Source organism: Chinchilla lanigera, unplaced genomic scaffold, assembly GCF_000276665.1.
Source record: "Chinchilla lanigera isolate Chin_1 unplaced genomic scaffold, ChiLan1.0 scaffold00022, whole genome shotgun sequence".
Lineage (NCBI taxonomy): Eukaryota > Metazoa > Chordata > Mammalia > Rodentia > Chinchillidae > Chinchilla > Chinchilla lanigera.
In genome coordinates this window covers 3190638-3216970 of record NW_004955423.1, presented here as the reverse complement: position 1 = coordinate 3216970, position 26333 = coordinate 3190638, and the positions used below count along the sequence as shown (strand labels likewise).

Below are 26333 nucleotides of genomic sequence, written 5' to 3'. Positions count from 1 at the left end.
TATGTGGTCCTCATAGTACTGGCATCAAAACTCATACTGAGCCTTCTCTTTCCAGGAGTCCTTGTGAGAATGATAATTGTCCTCGAACCCTGCATGGTAATTCCTGACACTTTTATGATGCTTAGGGAAGACAGGTGATCTGAAATTTTACTTACTTCCTCCACGTCATCCAGCTTTTGGATGATTATCCAAAATGCTTCATTATGGGAAAAGACAATATGGACTCCAGACAGACCCTGCTTTTCTGAAAGGAGGCTGTGATGCTGATGAGCAAGATCCCCATAATACACAAGGCCATCCAAAGGCATCGGGAAAACAGCCCACCTCTGCTTTCTATCTGGAAGGAATTTGAGTTTTGCATTCATCAAGTGGGTCCTTGTTGCAATCAGGAACATGTTGCTGGCCAATCAATTGTGAGCTGTCAGCTGTGCTGGTACAAACGTTCCATGTGAAATCACTCTGCCAGCCTAAAACACTGGCTCAGGGCCTGAGAAGACTCTTCTTCCCGGTGTGAGGCATCACTACCGAAATCTTCAGGGGCACTATTGAAATCCTGAATGATGGGCGGATGATAATGACTAAAGACAAAGTGTGGGCAGTGAAGCCATACTGCAGAACAAGCTAAACATCCCTTCTCCATTGAGCTGATCATCCAACGGGTGTTCAGCAATGGCAGTATTTATATTCTTGAAATTTGACGTCACTGAGGAAAATCTGCATTCTTGCTTTCTGAAAGGGTGTCTGCCTGTGAACTGGTTACTCATTACTGCATCTTTCCCTGCTTTTATCTTCAGTGGGTACGAGTAGGTCTTGGCTTTGTCTGTGGAGACAATACACTTTACTACTTGCCAAAAAGATCAAGGCCTTTTTGGCTGGTCCACTGGCATTTGTGGCTGCTGCCCTGTGGCCAGTGCTACCACTCCTGCTTTTGCTGCTGGGTGGCAACAGCCAAGTTTGAATCCAAGGAAGACTGGAGGAGTGAGGTAAAGGTATGAGATTTGGAGTCTTCAGTTAATCACCAATAAGCAATGATCTCACTCAGCTTTATCTTTAAACAAGAAAATAAAGGCTCACTTCTCTTAAAAACAAAAGCACAAAACTAGTTTTGCTACAGAGTTTCACTTTGATGTACAATAGACTTTGTTTTGAGAAAAATACATCTTTTATTTTAAAAAGCCTTTTGTCTGTTTATGAACCATTAGTGGTATATGGACTTACGTTTTCTTCCCTATTCTTTTGAGAACATGCATTCAACAACATTCAATGATTCATTCAGCAGATGTACTCTGAACACCTCCTTTGTGTTGAATATTCAGCTCATAGATACTTATGAACCACCAACTTTGTGATGTGCTTCCTGTTGGGATAATGTGGGTGAGTGACACGCATTATCCGTGCCCTTGTGAAACTTCAGTCAAGCAAGGAAGAATGATCATTAAATCAGTAATTACAATAAAGCATAAAGTGTGTGATGATTTGGAGTAATATAGGATATTATGAATATGTGGCTGGGTAACTAAGTCACTTTCTCATTATTAGGATACGATACCATGACCCATAGTTTAAGGGAGGAGAGGTGTATTATAGTGTATTGTATTTATTGTATTGTGTTAGAACATGTTTGCAGTTCATGCAGGTTACAGTCATCTTGGGGAGTGTTTACAACTTGTTTCTTTTTTTGGGGGGGGGGGTTTTGGTTTTTCTCCGGTACCGGGAACCGAACTCACGACCTTGCGCTTGCCAGACAGGCGCTTTTTTGCCGCTGAGCTAAATCCCCAGCCCCTTACAACTTGTTTCTATTAAGCAGAGTTACCGTTTTTTAAAAGTGTTTATTAAAGTGTTTATTTTGGATTTCTCTTTTTGATTTAACCCTGACTTGGAATTATAATGTGAAGTGGTAACTATACCAAGGGTAATGGTAGTTAACATTTTTGGAGTCCTGGTTTATTTAAATATACATTTATTCTATTCTAGACCAAATTGAGGATATTAATAATATCAAATTGGGTGTGTATAATAATTTTGTCTTAGCATTTTGGAAGCAATTTTCACACTTCTAATTTCTAGTGCTGTTTTTGAGAAATCCTGTGCCCTTGTGATCCTGTGTCCTTAATATGTGACAGTTTGTCTTTTCCTTTTTTCTTAATCCCTTTTTTCCTTTCCTTTTTTTTCTGGATATATTTAAGATTTTGTGTTTATCCTCAATGTTCTAGTGCCTTCATTTGTTTTGTTTGTTCCTTTTTTTCTTTTGTTGAACTGGATACAAAATGTTTTTTTTTTTTTTTTTGGTCTTTTTGAGACAAGGTCTTGCTGTGCAGTTCAGGCTGGCCTTGAGCTCACTTTGTAACCCAGGCTGATCTCAAACTCACGACAATCCTCCTGCCTCAGCCTCCCGAGTGCTGGGATTACAGGTGTGCACCACCACACCCTACATAAAATGTTCTTATAACAGGGAGACAAATGTCCTTCAATGGTGAATGCTCTTGTGTTATTTCTCAGATAGTTTCCTTTACTCCATTTCCTCCATTATCTCTAGACCTTCTAGTAATAAAATATTGTATCTTTTCTATTTAATTTTTTATTCACCCATTTCCATTTCCATTTCCATTTCCTTGTCTTTTTTTTTTACATAGATTTGGGGAAATGTGCTTTCCTATATGAGGCTTTTTGTTGAATTGTGCTATGCTAATCTTAATTTAAACTAGCTATTTCTTGTCCTTTGATGTTCCTTTTCACAACATCCTATTCTTGTTTTATGAACACATATCAGCTTAATTCCTCCAGAGAGGAGTCCTTCGGTTTCCTGCTTGCAAATTGATGGGAACATTCTATGAGCCTGCTGTCACTTAATGAAATCATTGTTTTCCATGTCATATTTTGACTCTGACCACTTTTGTACCTGCTGCATCTTTCTTCCCAGTTGCTTTCAACAAATAAAACTCCAGTTTCCCTGAGAGAGTCAATAACTACAGAGAACTTGTAGCTCAACCATGTTAGCTTGGCTTTGGACCCATCTGATACCTGATATTTCCCACTACAGAGCCCCTTCTGGCAGGATTTATGTCCCAGTGCCTTCCACTCTCTTAAATCCATGACTGCCCTTACCTAACTCTATACTACCTTTCTAGCTAAGTCTGATGAAAACTGTCTTTACACTTTTACAGTTTCAATCTCAGTGGAACATTTGATCTAAAAATCGCTGTTTTTAAAAGGTATTAAATTCAGTGAATAAACAGCATAATGAGATTGGGATCTGCCCATGTTCACATGTTAGCAGTTGTTTCAGAGATGATCCAAAATCCAGATTTCAGCAAAAATCCGGATCAGAAATCTGATGTCAAAGAATACTTCTAATTTTGCAAGATCCTTGCTAAAGTATCAAAGCAGGCAGTCTCTAGCAAATAGAAGGCTGCTGACTTAGTTACTTTTCTCTCTTTGCTGATTCAAATTCCCCGGCACCCAAAGTTAAAGGGGAAAGGCTTATATAGCTCACAGTTTGTAGAGATTTGTAGTCTATAATAGGCTAGGTCCAAGGCAAGGTGATTGGCAGAGGGGGATCCCAGAGGAGAAACAGTTCATGGCGGCAGAAAACAGCAAAAACAAGCAGGGCAATCGGAGTTATTGTGTTCCAGGAAAGGTTTATTTTGACTCTCCTTTTTCATCCATGATTGGTAGGCTGTAAGGTGGGAAGGGCATGGTGACAGGACCCGGGTAGAATAAAACTGGTCAGGTCATGGAAGCAGAGAGGAAAGGAAGGAGCTGGGGAGGGAGACATACCCTTCCAAGTCAACCCCCAGTGACCCACCTGTAATCAGGCCCCGCCTCTCAGCAGCAGCTCAGTGGTGCAGCCCTCATAATCCAGTCGCCTTCCACAAGCCCCACCTCTGAGCACATGAGGCTTCGGGGCACATTCCAGATCCAAACCACAACAGTGGGTGATGCACCTAGTCTGGACTGGGCATGGGTGGCCTCTCAGAGGTGATCAGAGGTGAACTGAGACCTGGCCTGGAACCTAGCAATACGGGGATGAAATGACACAGTCCTTGCCCTCAAGAAGCTTATGATTTAATAGAAATCTAAGCCAGGTAAACTAACAGCTCAACACAACCCGATAAGAGTTACAAAGGAGGGATATGTAAATGTAATGTAGAGCAAAAGTTCCACAATCAGATCTCTCTTGGGCTGAGGGACAGAGAAGGCCTGAGTTTTGAGTGGAGCCTTGAAGAAAGTGTAGACTTTAGTCCAGTGGTGAAGGAGGGGAAAGATGTCCTAGACCGAGGGAACAGTGTGATACCACAGGACACATCTAAAAGGCAGGGTACACGCCTGTAATCCCAGCACTCAGGAGGCTGAGGCAGGAGGATCGTTGCAAGTTCAAGGCCAGCCTGGGCTATAAAGTGAGCTCAAGGCTAGCCTGACTGTTTCAAAAAGAAAAAGAAAGAAAGAAAGAAAGAAAGGAAGAAAGAAAGAAAGAAAGAAAGGAAAAGAAAGAAAAGAAAAGACAGGGATTAGCCGTGTGTAACTACTTATCTTTTTATCATAAAAATTTGGTCATAAAAATTTTCAAACATAAAGCAAAGTTGAAAGATTATACTTTTACATTCATATACTTATTCTGTGATCCTACCATTAATATTTCTATGCTATCTTATTGTTTACCCATCTATCCAAATTTACAAATATTAGGAAAAGGAAACGTATGTACTACTAAGGGTATTTCTAGGAAATAATACTACCTTTTTGCTGTTATTTTAAAATCTAGACTTTCACTAAAACCAGAGGTTATATGCATATGATTTTTATGTGTATGTGTGTATGTGTGCATGTGTGTGTTTTGTTCCGGGGATCCATCCCAGGGCCTTGCACATACTAGGTACATGCTCTACCACTGATCTATTCCCAGACTGAAATATAAGTATTTTTAATAAGATATTGTTATGGTTTAGGTCAAGAATGTCTCCCAAAGTCTTCATGCGTTTATAGGCCAGGCTTTGGGTAGCGATATAGCTGACTTGCTGTTAGGGGGTAAGGCCTGGTCAGAAGGGGCATGTCACTAGGGGCATGACCTGGAAGGGTTTATCTTTCTTCCTGGCTCTGTGCTTCTCTCTTCTGCTTCTTGGCTGCCACGACATGAGCAGCTTTTCCTCTATATGCCCTTCCACCATGCTTCCTGCCTGGAGCTCACAGACCACACAAGACTTCCGAAACTGTAAGCCAAAACACAGCTCTTTTCCTTTAAATTGTGGGCAGGTATTATGTCTCAATGATAAGAAAATGACTAAGGCAGATTTCCAGTGAAAAAGTTAAGGTATATGTGTGATGGTAAATCAACAAAAAACTTTTACGGAGAAACAAAATGCATAGACTAAAATGCTTTCATTTATCAAGAAGGTGCTTTTTTGCTTGATTATTTTTGTTTTTGCTTTGTCACGGTGACTGTGAAAGGGTTTATGCTGATTAGGAATACTAGGTTTATGATTTAAATTACAGTTGGCAATTTAAATTCACCCATTCAAGTGATAATTGGATTTCCAGTTTCTAGATTGTTAGGAAGGTTATGCTGTCAAGCATTCTTAAGATTTAGCTTTATACACTCCTTATGGTAATTTAAGTATGTTAGTAAGAAGCTGTTATGAATATGTATTATAAATACAAAGAAAGTGAAAAAGTGTGCTGAGAAATAATCTTATTCTTATAAATGAGTGTTTTGCTAATGCGTGTTCCAGGTGAACTGACTTTAGAAAGAAGCATTTCTGGGAATGTAGAAGATCTAATTTGGAACCATGCCTCAGTTTGGTTATTCTAAACTTCACTGCTCATAAGAATTATCTGCAGCGCTTATAATCATGAAAATCTGGTTTGATACCCCAACTCTTTTTTGTTTTGGTGTATTTGTTTGTTTTGAGACAGTCTTGCTATAAAATTTAGTTTGGCCTTGAACTCTATGTAACCCAGGCTGGCCTCAAACTCACAGCCATCTTCCTGCCTCAGCCTCCCACTGCTAGTATTATAGGCGTATGCCACCATGCCCACCAATCCTCCAAATTCTAGTCATTAGGCCTAGGGTATGTCCCTAGAATCTGTATTTTTGGCAAATGAAGACAGTACAAGTGACCATTTTAAAGACACTAATGTATAAGTCCTCATTCTGTGATTCTCACTGGATTACATCATTTCACAGCCCTTTTATATTTAAGACAAGATCTCACTAAATTATTCAACTAAGTGTGAACTTGTGATTCTCCTGCCTCAGCCTTTCCAGTAGCTAGGATTACAGGCATGAGCTACTACACCAGATCAAGGCTTCTAAGAATCTTAAAGAACATTTGTCCCACCATAGCCTGACATGATCAATAGTAAATATTGAGTCCACAGACAGAAGAGTGTCTAAAAAAATACTATGGGCATAATTTTTTTCATGGGGAGTAAATGGAATGATTTGGAATTAAATGTACTAAAAAAGCCCAAAATATTTTTGAGAGGTGGTACCAGAAAAAGCACTGCCAGCCTGTACTGAAATGTTCAAAATGGTGGGGGTGGGGGAAAGATTTCTGGGCCCTTAAACTTTCTTTAGGCAGGAAGCAGCCTGAGGAAGTTGCTCGAAAGCATGTTTTCCAATGCCCTTTGCAGAAATAGTCAAGGAGAGTAAAGGAAGAGCAGAGACATCTCAAAGGGAGAGCCAAAAAGCACAAAGAAACATAGACTAGAGAGCCCTCCCAAGAAGCCAAATCAGGGCTTACTCAAGGAACAATCCTACCCTCAAAGCATGGGAACCTGCCACATTTCCCCAGCAGAATTTGAGAATTATGAAACAGTGATTGCTATTCTCTCTTATTTGAAATGGAAGTCTTTGTTGCACTTATCTTGTCCCTGTTTAACTATTGCTAAGTATGTTGGAGGCAATAACTTGTCTTTAGTTCGTGGCACTCTAAATTACAGGGAACTGTACCTGCTTTGGAGCAGGATGTACAATAACAAGATCTTAGACTTTGAACCTGAGTGCGAGCATATTTTTCACATGAGAAGAACATGAATAATTTTAATTATGAGAGCAGGTGATGATAGATTGCAGGTATAGAATTAATTTTTCGCCTCTCTCTGCACAGTATTCATGCTCTTTAATGAGGAACTGTAAAAGGCTCTCCCACAATGTGCTGAGTCCTGCCTTGCCCCTTGACAAGAAGCTTGACCATGTGATGTACTTTTGCCAGGAGGATGTTGGCAGACACGACAAAAGCAAAAGCTCCTAATGGGCTTGTTCAAGGGGCTTACTCTCTTGTACTTCAGCCACTATAGTGGGAAGATCCAAAAGGAGCCTGATAGCCCCGGGAATGAGGTAATAAGGAACAAACAGAGCATATATTTTGGGGAGGAGTGAGAGAACGACTGTGTCCTTTACTCACTTGTTAGATTTCAATCAAGATACTAAACCTGGTTGTATCAGGTTCATGAGTAACACGAAGTCAAGGTGAGCCTGTTTCAGCACAGGCTGCTGAACCCCGAACACAAGAAGGGGCTTTGCTGAGGTTAGCCTTAGCTGTCCCACAATTAACTAGATGTGTGATTCTCCTCTCTAGAAATCTCCCCTTCTTGTTAATACAGTCTATATTTCTCATTGCTACCTGTGAGGTAAGTTTGTATTAAAAGTCTAGTCTCTGAACATGATAAATAGAGGCCTTGAAAGTACATAAGGCTCCTTTCAATAAGCGTCCTGTCCCACACAGAAACACAATCTCCTCCCATGTAGGCTGTACCTGGAGTGATGGAAAGTATGGGAAAGATGTTTGTTATTAAGACATCCTGACATGGAAAGAAAGACACTGAAATGTGCAAAAGAATCTAAACTATAAATAAGTTGTTCTATAGTGTCAAGGACAACCAGGTTCAGTGTCTTGACTGAAATCTGACAAGAGAACAACCACAGTTGTTCTCTCACTCCTCCACAAAATAGTACTGACTTTTTTCTTTTGTCTTAAAGAAAAACATAGAGAGCAGAGACACTACACTCTCTGGGATCTATTTCCTTTTGATCATGGAATCACCATAAATATTAGTACATAGACACCTGACTAGCAGCTGCATTTCTCCACTTCCCTTGCAACTAAGTGTGAGGCCTTGTGATTAATTTCTCATCAGTAAATGTGAGTGAAAATGATTTGTGCAGCCTTTTTCATTGACTTAAAAGAAAATGGCTTTGCGTGGCAGCAAGATACCCGCACCAAGTCCCTAACTCCCCAAAAGCTGATCTCATGGAGAGAAAGCTGTAAGCAAAGAGCTCAAAATCCAAATGGTCAAAATTTTGAACACAAATGTATATGATTTTTAATGAGCTCAAAGATGATTTAATTAAAATATAAAAGATTTTACTAACAAAATATTCAATGATTTTAAAGAAGAAAAACAATACATATTGAGTTAAGCAAGACAATATATGTTTTTTGGTTTTTTTTTTTGGTTCTTCTCCGGTACCAGGAACCGAACTCACGACCTTGCGCTTGCCAGGCAGGCGCTTTGCCACTGAGCTAAATCCCCAGCCCCGCAAGACAATATATGAATGACCACTTTGGCAAAAATTAGAAAATATGAAAAGAAAGCAAGCAGAAATAGATGATATGAAAAATGTAATGGACACACAAGTAGCAGACTTGACAAATGTGAGTACAGAAAATCAGAAATAGAAGACCAGATGGATGTGGTAGGTTATAAACTCGATGATACCTTAGAAATAACAAAACACTATCCAAACTGCATCCAACAGCTGCTAGATAACTCAGTAAAAATGTTCTCAGAATCATAGGCATAAAGCAAAATTTAGATGACTCCAAAGGTATAAAAAATTTATTAACTGAAACCATAGCAGAAAAATTTCCAAACCTAGGAAAAGAATTTAATGTTCAAGTACAAAAGTCATATGGAATCCTAAATATGGCCAGAAAAGAACCTCTTGACAAGGCATCAGAATCAAAATTCTAGAAATTCAACAAAAGGAGAGAATACTAAAAGCTGCTAGAGAAAAACAGCATGTAACCTACAAAGGCAAGCCCATCAGAATAACTGTGGATTTCTCAGTACAAACATTGAAGGACAGAAGAGCTTGGAACAAGGTTTTCCAAGCCTTAAAAGAAAATAGTTGTCAACTCAGACTTTCATATTCTTCAAAATTAGCCTTCAAAATTGATGGAGAAATAAAGACTTTCCACACCAAAGAAATCCTAAAGCAACATATAACCACTACACCAGCATTATAGGAAATAATTAAGGGAATCCTAGCCAGAGACAGAGGCCACCAGCACCAAAGAGCCCAAAGGAGATTATATATCTAACTGAGAAAGTAGTTAAACAAAAAGAAAAAACATAGAGAAATCAGCATGGGAATTAATAAAGCAATGACAGGATTCAATGAACACCTTACAGTAATTACTGTCCATGTCATTAGGCTCAACTCCCCAGTCAAAAGACATAGACTGGAAGATTGGATTAAAAACAAAATACAGGCTAGGGATCTAGCTCAGCAGCACAAGTGCCTGCCTGGCAAGTGCTAGTCCTGAGTTCGATTCCTGCCACCAAAAAAACAAAAAACAAAAAACAAAAAACAGGGAGCACTCCTGTTTCAAAAGGAAGTATACAGACTGAAAATAAAAGGATGGAAAACAATACTCCACTCAACTACAGACTGAAAACAACCAGGGGTAGCTATCTTATTTTCAGACATAGCAGACTTCAAAAGTTAAAACTGATCAGAAGAGACAAAAAAGGCTTTACGCAATGGTAAAGGGAACGATTCAATAGGAAGAGATAGGGCTGGGGATATAGCTCAGTGACACAAGTTCCTGCCCAGCAAGTGCAAGGTCCTGAGTTCAATTCCCAGTATCAAAGAAATACACACACACACACACACACACACACTAAGAACAGATAACAACTGTTAAGTATCTATGCACTAAATGTTGGTGGGCCCAACTTTATAAAACAAAAACTATCACACTTTAAAGGACAGAAAGACACCAATACAATCACAGTAGAGGGGCTTTAATACTCCAATCTCACAATTAGGTCAACAAACCAAACAAACAAAAAAATCAACAAAGGAACACCAGAGTTAAACCATATTATTGAATAAATGGACTTAGCAAATATCTATAGCATTTCACCCAAAAGCAAAATATGCATCTTTTTCAGGAGCACATAGAACTTTTTCCAAAATGGACCATATCTTTGGCCATAAATCTTGGATAAATACACAACTGAAATAATGTCCTGCATACTTTTGGATCATAATAAAATGAAGCCAGAAATCAACAGCAAAAGAAGCCACAGAAACTACACAAACACATGGAGCTTAAATTACTGAATAATTAATGGATCACAGATGAAACAATGAAAGAAATAAAAAAGTATCTAGAATCAAATGACAATGGAAGCACAACATACAAAAATCCATGGTAACACAGTAAAAGTATTTTTAAGAGAGAAGTTCATAGCTATAAATGTACACCTAAAAAGGATAGAGTGACCCCAAGTAAATACACTAATGATGCACCTCAAGGTCCTAGAAAGACAAGAACAGTCCAAATCGGAAATTAATAAAAGGAAAGATATTACAAAGAACAGAGTAGAAATTAATGAAATTGATGCTGCAAAATATATAAAGGATTGATGAACCAAAGAGTAGTTCTTTGAAAGAATGAAAAGGGGGTCTAGGAATGGAGGAAGAGGAAGAAAAAGGGAAGAAAAAAAGATCAACATATGATAAGTATATGTACCAATTCTTTTATAATGAATGTATTTATTATGTGGAGAAAAATAAGTTTCACTCTCGTTTTTCTTTTTCTCCATAAATAGGATTCAAGTATGGTATTAGACCAGTTTCAATTGTATTAACTCAGTCTGCCCTTCTCCCCATTATTTTTGAGTCAGAATGTGTGAGCTCTTTGTTATAGCAGCTTGGTATGTGTCCCAATTAATATATCACATAGGCAGAAGGGAGACTGATGGTCAACCTGGAAGCTCCTACAGTGGGAATCTGCCAATGGTACCCAGCCTCATCCAGGATAATTGACATTTTTTTCTCCACCTTCCATTTTGTTGTCAAAAACTGTCAGTCAATTGTTCCAGCAAGAAAGGCAATCATTGCAATCCCTGCTTCTGATTTCTTTGCTCAATTTCGTGCTCAGTAGCCTGCAGATTAGAAATTTACTTCTCATGGAGATATCTAGTTAGGCTTACATATTTACATAGGCTTGGAATGTATCAGTGAATGAATACTAGAGCTTTGACAGTTGTATAAAGTAGAATTCTTTATATACTAGTCTTGAGATCAGATGGTCTGTGTCTATCCTTAGACATTGTTTAATTCTGAGTGTGTTGGCAAGCATAGAGTTTCTCTGTCTATAGAACTGAAAACACACCCTGGCCTGTGATATCCTCTGTGACATATTGCCATGCTGAGAAGTCTTGCCTGGAGACCAGCCAGCTGGGCCACCAACCCACTGCTTCCAAACAAATATAGGACATTGCTCCCTTAAGTTAGCACATTTTAGGGAGCCTTGAATGTTTTCCACAGAATCCTTGAAAACAAGAAACAGATGAGGTATGCTATCTCTCAAAGAGCCTTGTTCTAGGAGTAATTTAAACCACTTCTGCTACTTATTAGCTTGGTGGTAAGACAGAAGAGAAGAGCCCAATTCTTCCCAAAAGGTACAGTACTTTTATTCTGCTTCAAACGCCTTGCAGCTAACTCAGCTGTATCAGATGCCCCATGGTTGCTTCTGGAGATATTTATATGCTTTGGCTGCAGCAGGCTTCAGATGATTTCACCCTGCAGCCTCTCTGGATGATTCAGATCTTCTGCCGCCCTCCTCATTCAGGTCCAGGAGGGGCCCCTCCCCCACCTGTGACCAAACAGAAACTCTGACACTGCACTGTGAGAACTTGCCTTTTTCCTTTATATGCAACTTTCTCATGGTCTTAGTAGGTGCAGCCTGTGCACTGTTCCCATTGTGTTGCAGCATTATGTCCTAAAGAGAAACTTCTCAATGGTGTGTGCTTGCTTATTCATGGTTTCTATCTTGAGGAGAGCTTGCCAAGCTGGTACATTAGGAGCTGGTAACACCAAAGGCCGCTGGTGCTGAAAATGCCCAGCAGACACAGGTGGTAACCCTGAAGGCCACTAACAGTAGAAAATGATGGAGAACATTGCAGAATAGTTAGAAGCAGCCATCTCTGGTGGCCTAAAGCGTTCTGGAGAATGTGCCACTAGCTGCTGGCTTTGAGCAGCAAGGCAAGAAACGCATGAACGCTGGAAGAAATATTGGCCACTGGCATTTAAAACCCAGGGCTATTAACTCTAGAAGATCTACATTTTATAAACTTATGATTTCAGTAAGAGTTGAGCAAGAACCTTCAGCTGATTGGTAACATCTTAGAAGCTACTGAAGTTTTCCCCTGTTGGGGCTGGGGGGACAAGGAGAACAAGGTGAACCATGGTGACAGTTGTAACAGGTTCAAGAAGTAGCCCACATTTGATTTCCATCCTACATGCAGCTAAAGACCCACTCTAGCTGGTGATTCTTTATAGGTTGTTTAAAAACTGCATCATCTGTAAAATAGGGATGATAACATTTACCTCACAGTATCATCATGAAGATTAGATGGAATAAAGTGAAGGCCATCAGTGGTTTTAGCAAGTGTGCTTAGTGGCACTGGGTAGAAAACCAGTGTGAAGAAGGAAGAGGAAGAAAAGAAGTAGAGGAATGCAGACAGGTGTTTTCAAATTTGCTCTGAAGGGAAGGGAGAAGGAGGAGAGGAACTACAGAAGGATTTAGGATTTGGGAAAGTTTGTTGGCTTAGATGGGAGAGAACTGCACAAGTTAAAACATTGGATAGAGAGGTGACCACTGAGAAGGAAAGGTAAAGGAAACAGGAGACAAGACAAGAGATGAGAATGAAATTCCTGAAGGGACAGAGGAGCCTGGGTGCAGGGGTTAGGTGGGACGACAAGCCTCAGCAGGGAGGGGCACCTCTCGCATTGTAATAAGAAAGAGTATTTACTCAGATCCATTTACAGATTAGAAGTCAGGAAGCTGAGGGAGTGCTCCATGGGTAGCATCTGTTTTTTCTGTAAAGTATGAATTGAGTTTGTCTTCTGAGAGTAAGAGGGAGAGGAGAGGATTAAATCATGGAAAGAAATGGAGAAGTTGAGGAAAAATGGCAACTGCCGTGGGAGGAGAGAACTGACCAGAGGAACATAGTAAGATTGCAGAGCAGCGCTGAGGGCCCTGCTGAAGCTGATGAGTCAGAGTTTCCACTGGCACTTGTCTGCAAGGCTCTGCTTTTCTTCAGGCCTGCAGCAGCGACAGCTGGGTTTCCCATAGTACTGCACAATAACATGCTGATGGGCACTTCACAACTGGCTTTAGGAGTATAATGGGGAGACCTAACTTAGCAAGGTGGCATAAAGACGCCCATACAAAATATTTCAAACTGCCAGTGTGATATCACTGAACACAGACTAGGAAAGGGATACACAGTGGGCAGCCGTTAGGTCCTATTCCCACCACACAGACACAATGGACAGAAAAAGTCTTCCACTCACAGCAAGTAGTATAAGGTAATACAATAATTAGAAAGTGATACATTTTGTCTATTTATTACTTTTGTTTTTATATAATATTCTTAATGTCAGGATTGTACCCCTGAACTTTTAATAATAACTTTTAAAACTTGACCAGAAAAATTTCTTAAAATTTTTACATTCAGCTCTTTAGAGACAGCACAAGCTGGGTCCTGCATACCGTTGGTGGTAGGAGACCAAGTTTAAACTGCCTACACTAAAGGATGGAGGGGTGAAAAGGAGCTGAAACGTAATGACAAGGTAATTTTTCCCAGGGCCTGGCTGAAGAATCCCAAGCTTACCTGGAAAAGCACTTGGAAGTGATTGAAAAAAACCTTGTTTTTGTGGCAGGAAGAGAAGTGTTAGGTGGGACATGGATCAACTGTCAAACAATCAATATTAGGATAGTTACCAAGTTTGTATCCATTTTGCAAGGCTGTATTTTTTCTCATTGTACTAAAAATAGTCTATAAAGATCTTTCAGAGTGGTTTAGGAGGAAACAGATGGAGTGGGGGAAGGGCACTGCAAGCGAAGGTCAGGAAGAGGGATGGAGCCCAGGAATAGAAGAGTTGGGTTCCCTGGATAATGTCAGAGAAAATCCCCCCTGCAAAGGTAAAATCACCTGGGAGTCTTGCTGATCCCAGTTTCTCTGAGCTATGTTTAGTTAGAGAGGGAGACCCTTGGGGGATGGAAAGCCTTTTTGGGTTCTAAAATTACTCTATAGGAATGAATGCTATCTGAAGTTTCTTCTTTAAAGAAGCATACTGAACAAACCTAGAAAAAAAAATTTTGTCTAAAGGTCTTTGCATGGGCTGAGGATATAGCTCAGTGGCACAAGCACCTGCCCTTAAATGCAAGGTCCTGAGTTTGATTCCCGGTACCAAAAAAATAAAAATAGAAATAAAGGTCTTTGCATAAGGCACAAGAATAATTTCACTTCAATTTTATTCAATAAACTTCTGATACAAGCAAGTGGCTTTCTACTAAAGAGTGACCAGGTGATGGAGTCAGTTTGGCTTTTATAATCATGCTTGTGTGTAGTGCAGAATCGTGTTTGATGTGAGATACCTTAGCAGGCATCATTTTCACTCTTTTCAGAGAAAATATTTCAGAGTAGCTGTATTTTCACCTTCTCCCTGTGTGCAAAAGTCCTGCCTGTTCAGGTTACAGTTGCAGTTACAAAGACATTTAGAGATTTCCTTATATTTGATCAGGTATTAAAAGTAGTAACAAAAAGACGAGCAAGAACTAAGGAGAAGATAGATAAACACAAAATATGGCTTCTACTGCTGTAGCAGTTCCTGGGGCAGAGAAGTTATGTGGGGCAGGGAGCAAAGTGTAGGGTTAGGGACTCAGAGGCAGGGCATGGGTACTGTTGCCAGTCAGTTTAGTTTAGTTTAGTTTATGGGGAAGCTATGCATATTGCTTTTATTTTTCTCATTTAAGGCTTAGTGATTTGTTTACCTTTTTGATAAGATCATAATATTATGACCAAAAAAAAAAAAAAGAAGAAAAAAAAAGAAAAGAAGGCAGGAAGGAAAGAAAATAAGAGAAGAGAAAGAAAAAAGAAAAGAAAGGAAAAGAAAAAGAAAAGAAAAAGGAAAATGTGATCCTTGTTGTTGTATAAGGTTGTTTTATTTGAAAAGTAAGAACAGGGTTTCCCGCAGCTCAAGGCAGGAGGAAGGACATGACTGAGAGGAAAGTTAGGATTATGTGCAGTCTGGGTAATGAGGAGAGTGTAACTTTCAAGGCTCAGCTGACTTAGGTTCAAATCCTGAGCTACCACTTACAGATTGGGAGTCCCAAGGCAAGTCACTGAACTACTGAATTTCACTTTTCTTCTCTTCAAAAGCAGGCAGATAGGTACTTCTCAAGCTGTCATGATGATTTTATGAATTAAAATATATTAAGATACTGCAGAGTGCCTAGCACTCAATATTGTTTTCATCTCCTCTCTTACTCTTAGCTTTCCTTTTAAAAATGTTAATGGTAGAAACTGGGGATAATTTAATGCCCTGACTTAATTTTACGTTGGGGATCCCCATCCTTTTAGACACACACACACCCTTCCCTGCCTGTGCCAGGTATTCTGGTCTGGGGATTGGTATTCCACAGAGGCATCTCACAGGTGAGTGTTTTTAGCCACAGCTTTATTTCCTCTGCCTACAGCCCACCTTCCACAACGCTGTGTCTGCTTCATTCTGGAAGTACTTTGGTGTCGGTGCCAAACTGTCACAGGCTGTCTTGTGTGACCATTATTTCATTTTAAATGAAATAGCTGAATTGATTTCATTTGGTGGAAAAGGGAATCCAGTCACCTTCTAATGTCATGGCTAAGCTTCAGGTGTGAGATTGGATGACGTGGTGGCTTCAGATCTTAACTTTATCACCTGCCAAATTGCCTGAGGCAACATATTTTATGCCCACTGCCACCTTGTTTCTCATCTGTAGAATAATCAAGAGAGTAAAAATAGCTGACGTATGTATAGTGCTTACCATATGTCCACATAGTCTACTGTGTCTTTAAATGCTAAATTAGTTAGGTATAGTTTCACGGTGCTATTGTGAGAATTGAACGGGTTAATATTTATAAAGAGCTTACAATAGTAAGCCTCTCGCACACAGTAAGTCCTCATTAAAGGTTTTTCATATTCTAGTGTTTTCCTCTTATGTTTTAAAATAATTTCCATAAGTGGTTTTAAAGCCTCATCCATGTCTGACACTGTCCAAATCTTATCAGTGTAAACCCCTCTGACCCTGCTGCTCATAGTAACAAAAAAGGGGACAACCCAGAAAGCCTGTCTTAGTGGCATCAATCACTTACTTAGCGCTCCCATTCACGCGGTGTTCAGGCTCACCCCTGGCTACTGTGTTACCACACTCTCCCTGTTTCTTGCTAACTCTTGCTATTCCTTCTCAGTCCCCTTTGCCCTCCTCTCCTCCTCTGATTTAAGGTTGCCAAAGAGCCTCCCTTCTCTTAGGCGTCCTTGCTTCCTGGAAGATTTCATCGTACTCCCAGGGCATCAACTGGCTAATTTTATGCCAACGATGATCAAATCAGGATCTCCTTTCGAGCCCTGCCTCTGAGCTTCACACCCCACCCTGACTCCAGATGCTATCTCTGCTTGAATGTGTGTGATGGACTGAATATTTATCCCCCCATTCGTATATTGGCATCTAACCCCACTGTGTCTGGATTTGGAGATGGGGTTTTTAATCAAGTAACCAAGGTTAATGAGGTTTAAGGGTGTGGCCCTGACCCAATAGGATTAGTGTCCTATAGAAAGGGACATCAAAAATTAAAAAAGCTCTGACCCTTCTCTCTCTGCAACTGTGTGAGAATTTGTAGGCAGTCCCCTAGAAACGAAGAGAAAAGAAAAATGAGACCCGCCATGACAGAACCTTGATCTTGGCCTCCCCACCCTCCAGAATTGCAAGAAATACATGTCTGTTGTTTGAGCCACAGTCTGTCGTATTTGATTATGGCTGCACAAGCAGACTAATGTAAAGTGTCCTAGGTGCCCCAAATTTAGTGTATCTTAAACTAAAATCATCATAGTCTCCTTCATCCCCCAAAGCAAATAACACAATAGACAGAAAGCCTGCCTGTACTTTCATGCTGCTGTCCTTCACAAATGGCCCAGACCCTCAGTTGCTCAAGTCAAAACCTTGGTGTCCTCCTGCCTCCTTCCCATTCTTCTGACCTCCTATTCTCTATCCTGCAGCTAGACAAAAGTTTATAAAAATACAAATATGATCATGTGACTTCTTACTTAATATTATTCAGTAGCTTCCTACTGCCCTTATAATGAGGCAAACACCCCTGCAGGCCTTGACTTTTTCCATCCACTGACCCCCTCATTAGTCTTCTCAAAGTCTGCATACCTCGGCAGTCCTGGGCTTATTTCCAGGACTTTCCCAGGTTGGTTCTTATTGCTAGGTCTCTGTCTGCTGTTCTTTCTTTCTGGAACGCCGTACTCTCTCACTATCTTCCTGAAAAGCAAATAAATAATGAATGGTTTGATGCTGCTATGACTGGCAACATAAACAAGCAGGAAAGTGGATGGATGTAGATTATTGAATGGCTAGTCTTGGTTTAGTGAAATTTTGCATTTCTTCTTTACTACAATTATCAATATATCTGCAAGCTCTTTCCTGCACTCTGGCATATGTTCTCACTGGGTCTATGACCAAGTGGGATAACTGATTTTAGGAGTATGTGCTAAACCATCTTCTAGGTACAGTTTGGAGGCTCCTGCTGGACCCTGCTGTAATGTACAGGTGTTATTATATATGTAATGATCACAAATGTTCTATTTATTCTAGAGAAGTGTATACCCCAGAGATAAGAAAAAAGGGAATACATGATCCAAGAAAATAAATCCCAGTGATAGGTGTTTTGAAAATGAGGTTTGCCTCTTTGGTCTTTGTCATCTTGTAATACTTCTCCCTAGAAACTCATTAAATCTGGGTGTCATTTTACTGAGCAATACTGTATTTCACCAACAAATGAACTGGAGTCCTAGAAGGCCATTAAGGTGAAATGAATATCTTAATCCTCTGTAAAGTCAGCCTGGGATTCTAAATCACACTTATCAAGATAAAGTACCTTAATTTTTACCCAGATTAACCAATCAGTAAATATATTGCCAAGGCAATTTTAGTAGATAATCTAAGAGAGTGGATTACATCAAATTATTCCTATGCTGGCTTAGATCTCTAGGCTAGGTATTTCCAGAGGCCATATGTTATGACTATTTGTACATCTGACTTTTTCTGTGGGCCAAAAGGGCTACTCATGAGCATAACATGTACTGAATATACATACAAGAGCTATACTGTAATGAACAATAGTAAGCTATTTTGAAGCAACCAACTGGGGAGAATTTCAACTGTGTGTGAAATACACACTTGTTCTTCATCCCATTCTCTTGACATGAATCTCCTAAAATCTTTGGGATCTCTTAAAGTGATAAATGTCTTTTGTATCCTAATGAGAAAACTGTAACTGAAGGTCCCTAGTCTAAGGATCAAGGCTAGTTGCCAGGGACACTAAACGGGTGATTAGAAGTTTAGAAATTTTACCTACAGGCCCTTGAGGAGTACAGAGAGGATAAAGGTTGAGTTGATAAACAAATGAGCAATGATTCACTCAAGCATGCCTATATAATAAAACTGCTATAAACAACTAAAAGGCCTGAGTTCTGGGGGCTTCCAAATCGATGAACACATGGAAGTTCCTAGAGAGAGGTATGCTCAGAAGAGGCATGGAAGCTCTGCACCCTTGTTCCATACCTCACCCTGTGCCTCTCTTCCATCTGGCTGTTCATCTGTACTTTTTGTAATTCCCTGTATAATAAAGGGGTAAATGTAAGGAAGTGTTCCTTGGAATTCTGTAAGCCATGCTAGGAAGCTAATCAATATAAAGAGGGGGTCAGGCAAACCCCAATTTATAGCTGGTCAGTTAGATGGACCAGGACACAACCTGTGCTTGTGATTGGCATTTGATTTCAGAGGCAGTCATGCAGGACTGAGCCCGAAACCTGTGAGATCTGACACCAACTCCAAGTAGATGGCATCAGAACTGAATGGGCTTAGAAGACAGCCCAGCCCACTGGTGTCCACTGGAGAGTCATCTGTAGATTTGCTTGGGAATGGGGACACACTTCAGGGGTCATGGAAATGTGCTGTTAGGAGGGTATGTATAGTAAGAGAAACTGAGTTTGTTTTTTCATATATACATACACATTGCTAGCAATGAAATATTTTAAAAACCTATTTCTGGAGTGAGCTGTGATATATTTAACAGTCAGCAATGTGCCCAGAAAGCCTTTCAGAGCACAACAGCTGCATGTCTTCAACAAGGTCACATCACACAGATGCACACATATAAATACAAATTCAAAGAAATCTTCTCCTCACTAGGCGCAATTCAATATACTTACAAATAATAATTTGGCAACTTGATAGGCAGAATTCTTGGCCACCTGAGAGAACAGCAGTGAACTACATGCTACCTTTCTCTTTGAGTCAGAAGCTGCCACTTTAATCAGTTCCTGCCGGATGTGTCAGGAGGCATCCCAGGTTCTCTTTGGGTGCTGGTGTCCCGAGGTCTGACATAGGGAAATAAATTCACATTATTTCAGTGCTTGGTTTGTGCAAGCTGTTATTTGTCTAAGTTGGTCTCCCTCTGATAGCGTTATTGGTAAAGAGGTTATAGCATCCCAGTTTTGCCTGTGAGAAAACTGAGGCCCAAAGAACTAAAAAGATTTACCAAAGCTTTGTGGCCTATATTGACAGAGCCAAGGTTAGAACTCAGGCTCGTCAAACCACCCTGGCACACTGCATATTCCTCAAGCCGCCCCTCCTGGCAAAAAACCCACCCTACAAGAAACTGCTAACATGATGCCACTGAAGGTCAGGAGACCAAACCAAAGTCTGCGGGAAATGATCGCTGTCTGGAGGAGATGCAACTTAAAATGTCAACCAACTAGAAAACGTCTTCTGTTATTTTCAAGGCAGATTTGGATTCAAATCCAGCATTTATTGAGTACCTTGAATGGCCAAACCCTGTGCTACATAGTCTCACATATCTCTCTGAACGTTACAACAATTTTATGGATGTGCATTAAAGCAATAAAAGCTACATACCAAAAAAGAATGGAGCACGCCCTGTGTTTAAGGAGGGGCACTTTTGAAATTTTCTGTGCACCCTCATTCTTGCAAAGGGATATGATTTGTGACTTAGGAGCAAACTCTTTATCCCAAACATTTGTTCTGTTTTGTGCTTTCCTTTAATGGAACTTGATGTTTTCAGTCCTCAATGTGACTAAAAATTAAGGTTCTGTACCCACTTTAAAGGTTTTTTAAAAAGATAATTGTTATATATGTAATGCTTCACCTTCAGGCTGACTTTAGAACCTAGCCCTGTGTCTGATGCAACCCTTTGGTTGACTAGGATGACAGAGGCTACCACAGTAATTCCTGGGGGACTCCATATGGGTGTCACCCTCTCCTCTGAGCAAACTATTTTTCTTTCTTGCACTGGAACCTGTGCTCTGAGTGGGAATGGCCATCTTCTTATATGACTGTCTCCCTGGCCATGGCTGGTTGGTCTAAGAGATTGATCTGAGTTGAAACAACACAACCCTCTCCCAGGACTTTTCAAAGTGAAGATGGTAGAGATTCACACATATATTTTCCCTTCTGGCTGTGGCCTTTGAGAGTGGACCCTGGAGCCTTATTGGTCTGCTCGTCACTGGAGCCCAGCTGCTTCAGAATTATTCTGACCACCAAGTGAAGATAATCTGTTTGCCACTGGCCATTCCCTGAGTTGGAGGGACCCAGCTTCTGTTGACTTAGTAAAGCTGAGACCTTACTGTCTTTCTAGGCAAGTACCAGTCCTGAATATTAGCTGCAATTACAAATAAAATTTGCTCATAGAAACTGCTAACCCAGTGAGCCACAAGACAGGGGGAGACTGAGGAGATTTAGAGTTCCACAGAACTAGGTTTTCATATCACTTAACTCTATTCCTTACTAACTGCTTAAATTCTCTGAGCACCAGATTTTTCATCTTTAAAGTGGGAATAATAGGAGGTGGGAGTATAGCCCAATGGTAGAGCATTTTCCTGGTGTACTCAAGGCCTTGGGCCAGCACCACAAAAACAAAATAAATGTATTTTAACATTTAGTGCTTCTATAAGAATTAAATTACTAAGGTAAGTACTTAGTACAACGCCTGTACTACTTGGCAGTTAATATATAGTAGTGGGGATAATTATGATGGGTGATGCCGATGGCAATGTTGTGACTGTAAAATATTCTCATGCTATCCATTAGAGAACTACAGCAGAGGAAAATGATTCCCATGTGGTTGTTCCTCCTCTTCCTCTTCTTCCTCCTCCTCCTCTTGTTTCTCCTCTTCCTCCTTCTGGACCATATAATGAGTCAACCAAAGTGCTCAAATGATAGAAGTGGTTAATTTCATAGCAGTAAATTTGAATCCATAACATCTTACTTTTTATTTGTTTCTATGTTTCAGTTTACAGAATAAAATTTAAAGGAAGTATATTTTTCAAATATCTTTACCCCAAGGTGGAGTTAGACTTTCCTATCTCTTAAGATTATCCTAGAAGCATAATTTAAATGCTTCCTTCCTGGTTCTGATTTTTCTCAAATTTAAAAATTTTAAGTTTTCTTTACATTTGCAAAGGAAAGGGGCCTGGTCCTGTCTTAGCTAAAACAAAATGAAACTCTATTGCATTTTCCCAAAGCGACATCTCGAGGAAAAGCAGATCCCTGAGAGAATATCATTAACTGCTTGCTTCTTATAATTGAGGCCTCTTCTCAGACAATTCTGTTGTTTAATCTCAGCTCTTGCCAATAACCCTTTCCTCTTTTGATCAAGTACTTAATTTCCAAGAAAGATTTTCTTAGATTTCAACTATTACTGAAAGGATTTTCATTTTACCCTAACCCTTTCATGGCTAAATCTTGCATATCCATTATTGCAAAAGGGAGTATTTCTGTTCATCTAAGTAAATAGTTCAGGGATTTGATCTTCTTTTCTTGCCTATTACTACTGAAATGAGAAATTATTTGGAAATTTCTTTTGCTACAGGATTACTTTACAAAAATCAAGTAAAATTAAGCTTTTACAAAAACCAATCTTGGACAATTCCCAGTTATCTATAACAATATAGACTGAAGCAAAGATTGCTAAAAACAGGTAAACCCCCATACTTGATTTTGGCCATTCTTTTACTTAGGTCTTTGAAAAGTAAAATACATGTGTTTAACCTTCTTTTTTTGAAGAGAGGTACCGGAAATCGAACTCAGGACCTTGCACTTGCCAAGCAGGCGCTCGTGCCACTGAGCTATATCCCTCGCCCTAGTGTTTAACCTTCATTTCAGTTTTCCTTACTTTTAAAATGTTCTAATTTTTGGAAAACACAAACTGTTCATAAAGAGGGAGTAAGAAAAAAAAATGGCCAGGATAATATAAATATTGAGGCATAAGAATTACTACCACTGATATTTAAGTATATAAGAATATAATTATTTTTAAAACATAAAAATAACAATAATAAATCAATTTAGCATAGTTTTTGTCAGATTCTTCTGCTTACTTCAATTTATCTCAACCCTCACAATAAACCTTAGCTGGACCGCTATCTGGGTTGAATGCCTATGTAGTAAAGAAATTGGCTTTGGGCTGGGGATTTAGCTCAGCGGCAAAAGCGCCTGCCTGGCAAGCGTAAGGTCGTGAGTTCGGTTCCTGGTACTGGAGAAAAACCAAAAAAAAAAAAAAAAAAAGAAATTGGCTTTACCTGAAGAGACGGTTTGGCCTTCAGTACTCTGTCATATCTGACAGGAGTATCTTTATTTAAGGTGAGGACTGACTACACTGGATCTCAAGGTGATGTTAAGCATATCTGATAATTTTAGCATAGGGGCTGACCACACCAGAAAAGGCAGTGTTAAAACTTAAAATAAGGCCTTTGGGTCTTGTAGTATATTGAAACTGGAAGATTGGATTCAATTGCACAACAATCAATCATATGAGTCACATCCATATAATAGGGCTGTGATAGTAATTCTGGACCCTGAAGCTCAGGTGAGTGTCTCTGATTGGCAATACTCCCAGTACACTGTCACGTGTTGATGCTGGGACAAGAATACACTTGACTCCATGGAGAGGGGACAATGGCAGCACCACATGTGAAACCCTCTCATCCTCTGCCCTGTGCATCTCTTCCTTTGGCTGATTTTTATCTGTAATTGGACCTTATCCATGAGACTAATGGATTTCTCTGAGTTCTGAGTACTTATAGTGAATTATAGAATCTGAGGGTGGTTTGGGGAGTCTGACCTTACAGTTGGTGAGGGCAGTGATAGGGACTGTGCCCTCAAAATTTGAATTTTGGTTAACTGCTTAGTGCTCCTCTTCAGTTCCCCTACACTATCACAGCCTTATCATAGCATCTGATGCATTGCTCCTTTTGTCATCTGATGTTTGTTGTTTTTTTTTTTTCCGGTACTGGGAACTGAACTCAGAACCTTGCGCTTGCCAGGCAGGCACTGTGCCGCTGAGCTAGATCCCCAGCCCTGTCATCTGATGTTTAAATATTTAATTATGCAAGGACAAAAAAATGCTCAAGAGTGAAAAAGAGTGTATGGTTGTTTTATTATTAGTAGTAAAGCAATAATAAGGAAACTGAGATTCAGAGGGATTCAGTTGCCCAAGGCCATAAAGTTAATAGAATCAAGATTCACTGGAACCCAATCTTCTAGCTCCAAACCCCAAGTTACAGATCATTACATTTCTGCCTTTGCATGTGTTGCAACCACAATGCAAGGCTTAAGTGTAAATCCCCTCCCCCCAAAATAACAGACCAAGAATTCATTCTTGTAAAATCTCCTCCCACCTCTTTCTTTTCTCTCTCCTTTTGCTCACTCTGCTGTGCAAGACTGGTTTAAACAACAGGTCTATCGTTCAGAGGAGGAAGTAGTCATAAATCTAAGATTGCAAATGGAAAACCCACTGGACCTATGGCTAAGTGGATCTGGAAGACAAAGAACAGGGAAATGTTAACAAAGCTTTTAAGGTTTTTGACCAGATTAACTTGGAAGATGTCCTTGTTCTACAATAAAGAATGGTGATTTGGAAGAAAAACAACAAACTCATATTTTAAAAGTCTGCTCTAGGAGCCGGGCGTGGTGGTGCACGCCTGTAATCCCAGAACTCGGCTGGGAGGCTGAGGCAGAAGGATCGTTGCAAGTTCTAGGCCAGCCTGGGCTACAAAGTGAGCTCAAGGTTAGCCTGAACTGCATAGCGAGACCCTGTCTCAAAAAGACAATAAATAAATAAATAAATAAATAAATAAATAAATAAATAAATAAAATACACAATTCTAAAAAAAAAGTCTGCTCTATTAAGGTATACACTGAAATGTACACACATTAAATATGTTGGTTGATGACTTTTAACAAATATATATGCTGTGTGCTCACCATCGTAAGCAATATGTAAAATATTTGTGCTTTCCCAGAATGGCCCCATGTTCCTTCATCGTGACCCATAATCCCTAATTTGATTTCTATTAATGTATATCAGTTTTTACCTATCCTAGAACTTCCTATAAACAGAATAATACATGATATATTATTCTATCTGCTTTCTTGTGTCTGGTTTCTTTGTATCTGATATACTTCTTTGTGTCTGATTAGGATAATATCTGTGAGAATCACCCATGTTATTGCATACATCAGTAATGTTTTTGACTCAATAACATTCCACTATGAGTATACTACAATTTAGTTATCCCTTTGTCTGTTGATGAACATTTGGGTAATTTGCAATTATGAATAAAGTTGCCATAAACATTTGAGTATATCTCTTTTGCGGCAGGTGTTTTCATTTCCCTTCTTGTGGGTAAACACCTAGGAAGCAGAACTGCTTGTTCATAGGGTCAGTGGATGTTAACCTTTCAAGAAATTGCCAAATGGTTTCCGGAAGTAGTTGCCCGATTATATACTCCCACCCGCAATCCGTTAGTGTTCCTGTGGCTCCGCATCATTGCCACCCACCTATTGCCACTGTTTTCCATCTTAGCCTTTTTAGTAAGTGTGAAATAATGTCTTACTGTGTCTCTAAAGAGCTTTGTTGAGGTAGCCTACATACCATAAAATTCACCATTGTAAGAATACAACTTAATCATTTAGGGGCTTATATAAGCTTGACTAGAAACTAGTTTTAGACTATTTCTATCAATCCAAAAGAGTTACCATGGAGATTTGCACTCAGTCTCTGCTCTGCTTTCTGTCTTTATAAATTCATCTTCTGTGAGTAGATAGAATCATATGATAGCTTTGCACTTCAGGCGTATTTCCCTTACCATAGTATTTCTGAGGTTCATCTATGTTTCACTTATATGTCAAGAATTATGGAATATCTAAATTTTTATCCTACTTGCAAGCCGGCAAGTGAGCCTGTTATATAGTTATGGTCACTGAAAGAAGATATGAAGACTTCTGTCTCAGAGAGAAAGGACTTGACTACTCACAGCCCACCAGGCCACATGAGTTTCACATTTTTACCAATTTCCAATGTGCTTCAAGTCCTATGAGGTGATACAGACAGGTTTATATGGGTGCTGTGCATTTAGTGGGTTACTCCGAGGGTCCCCAAGCTTACAGAAGCCCAATTTTTTGATAATGGTCTACAGGTAAGCCTGCTCACCCTTTGCCTTGGAGACAGACTTTTCTTTTTAACATTAAACTGGACATCAGACAAACCATCTCTCTTCTCCAAATAAAAGTACTCTTTTCTGAAGCTGTTCTGCCATGCAGTCATCTGTGAAAAGATGATCTGGACCAAAGTCAATTAGTGCCTAAGACCATGGAAAGTTGTGTCCCAACAATAGATCAGTAGTTTGTTTCTTTTTTTCTTTCTGCTGAATGATAATATAAACAAAATATTACAAACATAAAGAAAGAAAAAATTTATAAGTATACCACTTTTTTTTATTGCTTTGCAGTTAGATACTGGTGAATGTTTGGGTTGTCTCAAGTTTGGGTCATGACAGCACTGCTATGAAAACTCACAAACACGTCTACACTACTACACTTAGGTCTATGGGATTATCTTTATGCACCGTAAGTTCCTTTTCTGCAGATGGATGTCCAATTGTTTCACCATGGTTTGTTGGGGAAGTT

General features: G+C 39.6%; 1 pseudogene; it reads left to right on the top strand.

The window, feature by feature from the left end:
- The first annotated feature begins 285 nt into the window (after window positions 1-285).
- Window positions 286-1453, top strand: LOC102021570 (annotated as a pseudogene).
- Window positions 1454-26333: the final 24880 nt, after the last annotated feature.